The sequence below is a fragment of the Limulus polyphemus genome, unplaced genomic scaffold (assembly GCF_000517525.1).
Source record: "Limulus polyphemus unplaced genomic scaffold, Limulus_polyphemus-2.1.2 Scaffold1858, whole genome shotgun sequence".
NCBI lineage: Eukaryota > Metazoa > Arthropoda > Merostomata > Xiphosura > Limulidae > Limulus > Limulus polyphemus.
The window spans coordinates 99527-111052 of NW_013667468.1; the positions used below are offsets into that span (position 1 = coordinate 99527).

The following is an 11526-nucleotide window of genomic DNA, read 5'->3' on the forward strand; positions in this document are numbered from 1 at the left end:
AATTTTATTTTTATAAATTGAGAGTCCTCTAACTGTTGCCCCCAGAGGCATAGTGGTATATCTGCAGACTTATAACACTAGAAATAGACTTTCGATATCCGTGGTGGGCGGAGCGCAGGTAGCATATTGTGTAGAGTTATGCTTAACTTCAAAACAAACAAGCTCCCAACTGTTTTGTATCGTACATATTGATGACTATTCTCACTTGGTCAGTTCTTTAAGACTGTACTACATTAAGTAACATTAAATGTGGTTCATTAGGGCAATCAAATTGTGTTTATTGATGATACTTTTAGTTTTAAATAAGTTGTTATCGCATTTGTGTTCAAAAATAATTATTAATATAAATTGAAAGTGTGTCTGTTAATATAAAAAAAATCATAAAAGTAACACCAATAAGTCGTTTTATTTTGGCACTACCTTGATATAAACAATACACAAAGCTTAAACAGTTTTTAAAATTTTAATACTCAAGAACAGTTTGATTCAAAACTTTAGAATTTTAGTGATCAAGGAACAATTAAGGAAATTGCCTTCAAGATAAACTGAACATAAATTAGATTACATATAACATATACTTTACAAAAATAGTGAGACAATTCATAAATTCAGCGAGTACTTTAAACAATGAGGCGATTTAATTTCATGCTCGGGGAAAATATATACAAAATTATTGTTTGACAACTATTTCTGAATATAAGTAAACGTGTAAAAATGAAATGTTAATGTTGCACATTTTTTACGATTTCCCTTTTTACATCACAAAGGCTATGTGTATGCGCGTAATTAAATATCAATGTTTTAATATGCACATATGCACGAACACTTTGAAGAAAATAAATGTAGGTTCTCACTAAGAAAAAATATGATTCGAAAAGAAAAATGAAAATAGCATTCGTTCTAAAGATTCGAAGAATCCAAAGGTCTTATTATTATTATTATTCTTACATTTAACTAGCTCTCAGAATTTTCTCCATAAGAAGCACAACTTAGGCCTGTGTGACATCTCTCAAGAAATGTTCTGTCCATTCAAAATTGTATAACCAACAGCATAATGTCTTGTCCTGAAATTGTGGATGAAGTACGTTCATCTACAGTTCAGTAAAAATTAATCATGAGAATATGTCCAGTATAAAATAATAAAAATTATTTATTTTCAATATATAGGTATTGTAAAAATGCTGTTAGTAACGTTAACCTGGAGCTTAAAGCATTTCGTAACTAATTGTTACATGGCTAAACAAGAAGGAAAATCATTTATATTTACCTTAAATATGATACATTATTCCGTTTTTTTAAGTTAACATTCTATGGTTAACATTCATTAACTAAGGCAAAATCAACTTGGATACTTTATGGTATTCATAAACGTTTCTTTTCTTATATATTTTATTTCAGCCTTTTAGCATAATATATTTATGAACTAATGCTATAACAAGAAAATTCACCAGGGTCTATCTAATTTTCTACTTATGAATACAGTAGAACGGTAGAATATAGGGAAGGAGGATTGATACATCATGTAAAATTTTCTTTATTTGAGGTCCCCAGCGGATCAGCGGTACGTTTATGGATTTTCAACGCTAACATACAGGGTTAGATTCGTCGTGGTAGAGAGATCACAGATAGCCCGTTGTGTAGCGTTACGCGTTAAACAGGACGTACACACAGACACATTCTTTGTTTTGAGAAAGTATATACGATTGTTCTTCAAATGTGACATTCTCACTGGGAAGGGGGTATTGAGATATTAGTCACAGGAAATTGACACTTAAAATACAGAACTAATAATTTTTGTTACGAACTAATATCTAGCGTAAATAGAACAATAAAACATTTTAACATGTCGGAAAAATTCAGTGCAATGATTTAATAAACAGATGAAAAATCCAAGTTGTATCCAGCAGAAAATTTGACACCATAACAGGTAATAAATCGATCATAATATATATATTGGGTGTCTTTATCAACAAACATGAAACAGATATTAAATGGAATTCAATAAATCTTTATCGAGAAATATTTGAACTCATCTAACAAACTAAGTTAAGATAAAAGTATATTAAAACTAAAATCCGAGTTAAATAACAAAAGAAAACAACTGGACATATATATATATTCATCTGACATTTTTCATTTCAAAAATAGCTGATAGCTGTATGTTTGTACGAAAACAGTATTGTGTTATGTGAACTTTAAACAAGTTTTCAATATATTAAAATACAGAATAGGGGGGAAAAGTTTGGTTATACGATTATATCAAAGTATTAGACTGTCAAGCTGAAGGCAGATGTTCTTATTTTCCTACTTAATGTCTACAGTTCCGCTGCCTTTCCATTCGTCACATTCTCTGCACTCCGAATGGTAAGACAGAATTTGTTATAAAGACTATGAGTGAAACTCATGAAAAGTTAATGAATTTTGGGGAGATGACAAGAATGTCTTAGACTGCTAATATATTATTACCAATATCGCAAAAAATCAATGCTCTTTGTCTCGAAGATGAAACAAATGCTTTCCTAAACGTTAATTTAAATACTGTAAACGCTATAATTGCAGTGAATATTCCGATGTCACCTGCTTACGAAAGATGCAAAAAAAAAAAAATACAACTTCTAGAAAGGTTATTTGTGACTTTTTAAGAAGGTTATATTCGTAAGCAGATTGCTGTGGGGAATCTCTTTAAATAAGTATTCGATACAACTTTAATAAATGCTTTATATTTATTAAATTATTTCAACAGACGGAGTTTTAATAGGAGTTAAGAAAGAAAAGATACAAAGAATTTTTGAAATTTGTTTTTATACAAATAAATCCTTTCGTAAAAAGGTCCAATGTACGAATTATGACGAAAACTGAATTTCATTATGTGGGATTGATATTAGTAAATCATATAGAAAATAATACAATATTCTCTCATATACATGTATATATATATGTATATATGTGTGTATTTATGTGTGTGTATACATACGAAGGGTAACATGTATCATTAAAATTTGGAAATCTTTCCATAAGAACACTAATAATACTGGTATTGTAGGCATACAAACTAATTGTTTAAAACATATACATTAAGATTGAACTCTGTTACACCTGCCTAAATCTTTCGAGTATTATATTCGCTAGTTGCCATATGATTTTGTTCCCCTCCTCCTAATGAAATAAAAAACTGAACATTCCTTGTTCGGTTTCTCGCACATGGCCTGATATTTAGTGATCATGTCAGTTCATTAAAAAAATATTGGTTTTATTGTATTAAGAGAAATTCTTTAGAAAATTAAACATTTTTTGTCTAGAAACTTTGTCGCAATACATGTGTAATTATACGTAAAAAATCATTCTGTATTAAAGAAAATATAAATTATAATTAATTTTCAACGTAAAGATAATAATAACGCTACTACCCGAAAACAAAGCTGTAAATTATATATTTAACGCATAAAAACGGTTACAGAAAGGTGGGTTGTTTTCAACGAATTGAAATTAATGGTAACGTAAAATGTTTTCGCCACTTTAATGTCAGAAAGTAACTATTTTATGTAAATAGAGTTCCCCGCTGGTACAGCAGTAAACAGTGCACATAAATCAATGTGTAGCTTTGCGCTTAACAACAAACAAGTAAACATTTTATGGATACGTTGAGAACAGTTTGTATTTATCATTGATGTAAAATATGGTATTATTTTAATATTAGTTACAACGGAAGGGTGCCTTAAAAAGTAAAAAAAAATGAATTTATATTTTAGAAATAATATATTTCGTTTAGTGTTTTAGGCATGCACTCAAAATATTCAATGTTTGAAACTTGAAATATTTCTAAATTTTATTTGAATTTTGTTACTTAAAAACTTGGAAGAACGTCAAGGATATTCATAACATTTTTTTTACTCAAATAAAATATAACATTCTATTACAAAGTAAACCAGATTCCCTGATTTATAACACTATACAGGATAACTTAGATTTAATAATTTTCACCAACCACCAACACATACAATTTTAAATCAGTGATTTTAAATATAAATATAATATAAAATGTGTTTTTAGGATCAAATGCGATAAGATTGTGGTTAATGTAATTCTCTGTATCTTTACTTAAACATCACGTTATCGAAACAGAAAATATTGTTAATCTATATGGAAGTACTTGTAACCTAGATTGTGAACAATTTATCTTTACTGACTGCAAGAAAGAACTGATTCAACCTCCAGTTAACCTTAATTTAACATGAATGGTTGCTATTAATTAATCAGATATCTTTGGTATAAATTGATATCGTTTAGTTCAAACACAGGTTAACAGCAGACTTGCAGAGTCATTGTTTGTTATAGAATTATGTATTCGAAAAAGTACGTAGATAAAAAACTCAGAAAAAAAGTCTTACTTTTGTTATATTGTATTAGTGTTATTGAAACAAACAAAAATAAAATAATATTGTTTTACCCAAAAAAATGTATTTCGGGTAAAAGATGAATATCGAATGTAATTTAAATTTTGTGCTAGGGTTCTCCTATTTTATCGAAACATAGTTCTCGCAGACTTTATGTGACTACACATAAACAGTACATTAGATTCCCTAAAAAGTGTTTAATCATACATTTATTAATAATTTAATGTTACCTTAAAAATAGTTTAGGTTTTTTTTTTGTTGTAATACAGTAACGGAATAGAGCTTCATTTCAACAAATCAGGCTTTAAATGTCCGGTTACATCTTTGAGTTGAAACAAAAAGTTTCAATTGTAACTAATCAGGCTTAAGTTTTTGAATTATGTTTGTTGTCTTTACTTGTTGGCACTGTTGTTTGTTCGGCGGAATTTGTTGTCTTTTCTTCTCCTAAAAGCCAGTAAGTAGTAACCTTCCCCTTTCCCTGTCAGGACACGAAATACGTATTACTTAAAATCTCATATACATTCAACACAATTCAGTGTTTATTCTAAAGGATTCAGATTACATTGTTCAATATCCACCTTTTCTGAAAATAACTCCAATAATTTTTTTTTTCAAATCCTTAAATCATGGCTTTTTTAGCTATTTATATAGCGCTTACTGAAAATAGCATCAACTAGCAGACTGAAAAATTCTAAATTCAATAATGGATTTTGAAGAGCTATCAGCCGTATTGATTCTCATTTTCCAATCTCTTAGAACGAAACCATTACAAGTTAACTTTATTGAGCTTTTATGGAAACAAACAAGGATCCACTAAATTCAAACAATTTATAACAGGTGATATGTTGATGATACTTTTTCTGTTCTTAATTTATTTGTTAATTACATTAATAAATGACACAATAGAGTTGTATTGATTGTGGAAAAAAAATGACCACCTCGGGTTACAATTTTTTGGATACAAAAAAACAGAAGTATTATAACGATTATATACAGTAAACATGAATAAACAAGGCTGTATATGCAGTAAACCTGAATAAACAAGGTTTTATATACAGTAAACGTGAATAAATACAGTAAAATTGCATAATCAAGGTTATATTTATTGTAAACCTGCATACATATGGCTGTATATATAGTGAACCTGAGTAAACAAGACTGTATATACAGTAAACTTTAATAAACAATGTTTTATATGCAGTAAACGTGAATAAATACATTAAAATTGAATAATCAAGGTTATATTTATTGTAAACCTGCATACATATGGCTGTATATATAGTGAACCTGAGTAAACAAGACTGTATATACAGTAAACTTTAATAAACAATGTTTTATATGCAGTAAACGTGAATAAATACAGTAGAATTGCATAATCAAGGTTATATTTATTGTAAATCTGCATAAATAGTGAACTTGAGTAAACAAGACTGTATTCATGCTGTTAGAAAAACACGTAGGTTCAAGAAGTCTTGATAGAAATGAGTAAAAACCCTATAACCCGAGCGCTTTCGAAAGATGGACCTTTCTTTTTCAGGGGCAAACCGAAGAAGAAAGGTCCATCTTTCGAAAGCACTCGGGTTATATTCATTTTTAAACAAGACTGTATATACAGTAAACCTGCAGAAACAAGGCTGTATTGTCGTAAAGACTGACTTGTATTATATAAGCACAAAGTTCTAGTGTGCTTAAAAACTGTCGCATAAATTCCAAGCTGAGCTAAAACGTATTAAAAAAGTGTTGATGTTAAATATTTATTCATTGAATGAACTCAGCACACCTACAAGTAGAAAATATGCCATGCAGAAATTATTATTTATAGTTGTGCTTCCGCGTTTAGAACGTCAACGTTTTTCATTCGGGGAAAAAAATAGTAAACTGTCAAAATCACTAATTCAAAAATTCAGTACATGATACGTTGAAATTCAAACTTTGACTGAAATTCTGTTCTAAATTTAAAAAATATATTCATGTGCTACAGACATCGCACGTGATGTATAAGTGTAATGTATTAATACAACTCTATTGACATCAGTGATATCGTAAAAATTCAAAATCGTTCAAAGTCGAGAATATATAACCTTGGTTTGGAAACCCGTGATATAACATCCAAAAATTAAGATTTCAAAACTGATAAAAATTTATAAGTGAAAAAGTAATAAATCACAGAATTTGTAAATCGCGCAGAGCTACAGTAAGTTCAAAAACTGGTAGTGAAAAGTGAAGCCAAATCATTCATATCAATCATTTAGAGCATAATCGTTTCAAGATAAAAAATTTTTGTCACCTCAAACTAGTATAAAAAACTTATAATAATCAAATTAAAATACAATATTTTTGGAAAATAAAAATTGTTTTCATTGAATAAATAACTTATTAGAACATTTTGAAAACAAAATAACTCCGAAGTTAATCGGCTCGTAACACAATCGCAAAAAATATTATAAGCGAAGATCCAAAACAAGAAAAATATTATCATGAAGGCTAATTCATGAACGTTAAAAACAAACGAATTGACAAACAAAATACTATAATCGTTTTCATTTTTAAAATAAAAACGGTTCATTTGATGTTAAATGGCACATCATTTGGTTCATTAATGTTGAACATACCTTCATTTCCACTTCTCCACGAAGTTCCAAGCGAAACGATCCAAAGTTATTCAGTACTTCTTTAGTCTGAGAACTCACGTGAATCTTCAAAGCTGAAATGGAGTTTCAGTCTAAATTTTAAAACAAAAAAAAAATGATCATAAAAGCTAGAAGATATAGTTTTCGTCCCATCGCCTTCAAATCTCTTTATAAACAAATTTATACGTTTAGATTTTAGGCTCCACGTAGTTAAATAATACTTTTTAAAGTTATCTGAGCACCTTATGATGCTATTAGGCTTAATTAATTACCTATCCTCAGTACTAATGATAAAAATTACACTTCACAAACGTAATACAGTTCCACCATAACAGGCAGTTTTCATGTAAATCGATAATATAAACAGAGTTTCAATCACTACTGTTTTGTTTGTTTTGAATTTCGCGTAAAGCTACACGAAGGCTATCAGCGCTAGCCGTCCCTAATTTAGTAGTGTAAGACTAGAGGGAACGCAGCTAGTCATTACCACCCACCGCCAACTCTTGGGCTACTATTTTACCAACGAATAGTGGGATTGACCGTCACATTATAACGCCCCCACGGCTGAAAGGGCGAGCATGTTTGGTGGAACGGGGATTCGAACCCGTGACCCGCCTATTGTGAGTCGAGCTCCCTAACCACCTGGCCATTACGGGCCGAATCACTACTGAGTCTGTCGTATCTTAGCCAGCCTGATGTGCCCTGGGATTGGGCGAAAAGCTTTGCCGCCACTGGTGGGGACATTTGGACGATCTTTGCCACTGATCTTTGTGTTCGTAGATTCTCACCTGTGACCTAGTTCAACTTTCTTTCTTTCTGGATGGATCTGGTGTTTCAAGTTGATCCACATTACCTTTTTTACCAATACCATTGAGTATAGGAGATACTTTTGGTTTGGAAATCCTACATTCCAAATCTGAACACAGCTTTATGATTTGAGTGTATGAATGTTTTGCATCGGAAAGGGCTGTTACCATTCCAAAAAGCGATCAATGTTTGACAGGATCATAATACCATAAGTAAAGTCGAGCAATATTAAAATGTAGCTCTAATACAGTGACTATATATCGTTCGTGTTTGTCAACTGCTGCTTTACTTATTCAAAATCGTTATAATATAACATATTCTATACGAGTACGTAAAGGATTGTGCAGCAGTAAATATTATTCACCATGAAATTGTATTAGATATTTGAGATATGACGATTACACTTTAAAGTTTCCATATCGGACAAATGTTAACCACATGCTACATCCTGTATATAAGTTCCACCAAAATAGGACACATTCCATATTTTTTTACGTCTAATCCGTGACACATCTTGTTGTGTAACCGATGGATCCATTACGTGAGCCTTCTTCTCCGGTCGTTGCTTCTGTTTGTCAAACCAAAGATCAATGTTTTCAGCAGATACCTCCAAGCCACGCTGACCGTGACTGAAACTTTGATACTCTTCGCCATTATTATCTCAATTACTTATATGTTCAAGGTTCCTAGATGTTCGACTTGAAACCTGTGGATGTGGATGCAATCGCCATTTGACAGCTTTTTTTTTTTAGACAAATCAATCTGTCAAACCCAAAAATAGGTTTGGTATTGATAAAGACAGTAGCTATAGTACGAGTAGCCTTCCGCCAGATTAGAAGGTCAAGAAAAAAAGACTCTAAACTCAAACAGACAATGAAGAAAGGTTGCATAGCTTGATTTGAGAATAATAAAAAAATAAGAGATAACCAATTCGTTTGGATAACCATGGTAGGTAAAGTGGTGCCCCTAATCCAAAAGCCTATGTCTCTTTGAGTGCTCATAACTCCCGAATAAAATAAGTTAACATCATATAAATTGCATATTTGAATAAAGCAGATTTCGAAATTTCGAGTGATTTATGTAAAACGTCCATAAATGAATTTCTTTTTTTCCTGTCTTTCCGTCCCCAAAACCTCACTTCTTCTTTGATTGAGGGAAAAATCCTGTGCTTAAATCTATATAAATAATATCCTTGTGTTTATCTGTCCGGAATTTTTCTCCCAAATTTCTCGATCAAACGCTACAAATCTATATCGTTAGAAATACGTTTGTCTGAGGAGTCCGGATTGCATATTGGCTTTTCAATTCAGAGTCACTTTACCTGTTTTTGCTTAGTCAAACTTTTTAATGCAACGAGTATGGTACACGATAGCACAATATCGTTGTCATCACGTGACTACTGGCTTCGATTTCACCTTTAGTTTTTTATTTGCAAAGTATTTCACACCAAGAACACTTAACCTGCATGTAATTTCCTAAAAAAATATAATTACGCTAAATACAATTGCTATGAGCTGAGAAGACTTATTTGGGTCTAAAATAAGCATGTGCAGTTCATTCAAAACCATATGTTTAGCACTTTGTGAATACACATTGAGACGTCTCTGCATATTCAGCTAAGTTTGCCTTCATTACAATTTTACATTTACTTTACTTTGCAATAATTTAACTTTAGTTCCTTTCATAGACTGCTATAAACACTTTTCAGCTATATGTTTTCTTTACTACGGGTTTTGCTCTTCGCTTTTTCGGGAGTTTTTGTTTCAACTCATAAAAGCGTGTAATACACTAAACGCTCATAACTGTGTCATACTCTGTACACTACTGTAAATACCATTACTATACTTTATTGTTTACTTTACGTGTGGTTTTATTAAATAAAGTTACACCTACGTGAGTTTGTTTTTCTGACCGCGTAAAGTTTTTTTTTTTTTTCAAATAGACCATAGATCTATGGATATAGATCTCAAATAGATCTATGGATCTAACATATAGTGCCTTAAATGCCGTGCGTGAAAATGATAGAATAAGGACAATTCAAGCGACGGCCATGAAAACTACCGACTAGTGTTATTATTATTATAAAATTAAAAATAGCATTGAAATTCCTTTACTATTTTTTACATATCAATTAGTTAAAATCCTGCAAGTATAGAAAACTGGTTTGAACTTTTTTGGTATTATCTGTTAGTAAGAAAAAGTAATTCACCTTTAGAGACACATTTGATATGCCGAGAAAAGGTTTTTTATTTTTTGTTTTACTTTGAAAAACGAAAGGGATTGAAAACAAGGAAAAGTAATTTGATAACATAATTGGACATTAGAAGAAATAAGTCAACAGTTTCTGTTTCGGATATTTAACTATAAAAAAACAATTTATTAGTTTTATGCAATTAAAAACCCATTTTAAGACGTTGTGTACCTCTATAAGTATTAGATATCAGAAGAATATTGTACGATATTGTGTTTACGAATGTGTATTAAATTCATAGTATGATAAATCGTAATATTAGCAAAATAAATTTACTTGACGGATGGGGATAAATGATTTTCGATTCAACATTCAATACTGAAGTAAATTACAAGGCTATTTATTGATGGGTAAGAGTTAAAGCTTACATTTTATAGATTCTTATAAATATGATAGGTTTCTACATGTCAGCACTTTTATGCTATGACAGTCGTATGTTAAGTAAAAGTGGTAGTGCAGCTACTTTGATCTTCGTACTTCTGAATGAAAAATATACAATCTGTTCTCATAATATTTACGGAGCATAGAGAGCTAATAAACTGTTTCCATGAATTGTTTATAGAATTTGTATAACCTATGCCAAGAAAACAACCCCTTTCCGTCTAACCATTAACTTTATGAATAGACTTACAGAGTTAATGTGGTGTAGAATTAATTCAGAAGGGAAACATGTTTTATGGTGAAATAAAGTCAAGATAAAAACGGGATTTAAAGAAAAACTAATTAAAACTTTGATGTACAGCATACAGATGTTAACACAAAACTGTATGAAGGAAGAACTAACAGCAAAAATACACCTATTCTTTCCTTTAATATATATATAACGTTTTTGTACCCCTCTCATCGTTATTACTTTATTAGGGCATTGAGTACAAATAAAACATTAGCTATGAAACACCAATAGCTGTACGTAGAAACAAAGCAATATCTTTAAGTCCGAGACTAAAATAAATTACTTTCTTTTTGATGATAAATATGTTAGTAGTTTGTTGAATTCAGTTTTCAGGAGTGTATAAAAATCCCCAAACACAAGCAATATTTGGAATTGTGTTTAAGTTCTACGAAGTACTACAGTTTGACGAATCTTTCATCAACATTTCTGTTAGATCTATAGAAACAGAGATTGTACCTTCACCTTTTAATCCGCTTACCTCAAACAAATTCTGTTGGTGAAAGGTGAGCTAAATCAGTTGGCAATGCCACTATATTTAACACTTCTTTCTTCCGATTACTTCTAGATAAATGTGGGATTTAACTGAAAGCCATGTAATATATATAAATCATATAAAAGTTACGTCGTGCAAAAAAAAAAAAAAAATTACAAATACTTTCCTTCCTCTTTATCACATCTCCATCCATCCTCTTCACCACATTATCTCTATCTTTCCTCATAACATCTCTATCTTTCCTTTTCATCATAACATCTCTATCTTTCCTTTTCATC

At 30.7% G+C, this 11526-nt stretch overlaps 1 long non-coding RNA gene across 1 annotated transcript in view; it reads right to left on the reverse strand.

The window, feature by feature from the left end:
• Positions 1 to 3880: 3880 nt before the first annotated feature.
• Positions 3881 to 11526, reverse strand: part of LOC111087194 — a 15007-nt gene continuing 7361 nt past the window's right edge. The window contains exons 2-3 of the long non-coding RNA XR_002611916.1: positions 7007 to 7098; positions 3881 to 4872 (exon numbers count right to left, since the gene is read on the reverse strand). This is a non-coding gene — a long non-coding RNA (uncharacterized LOC111087194). The remainder of the gene's footprint in view (positions 4873 to 7006; positions 7099 to 11526) is intronic.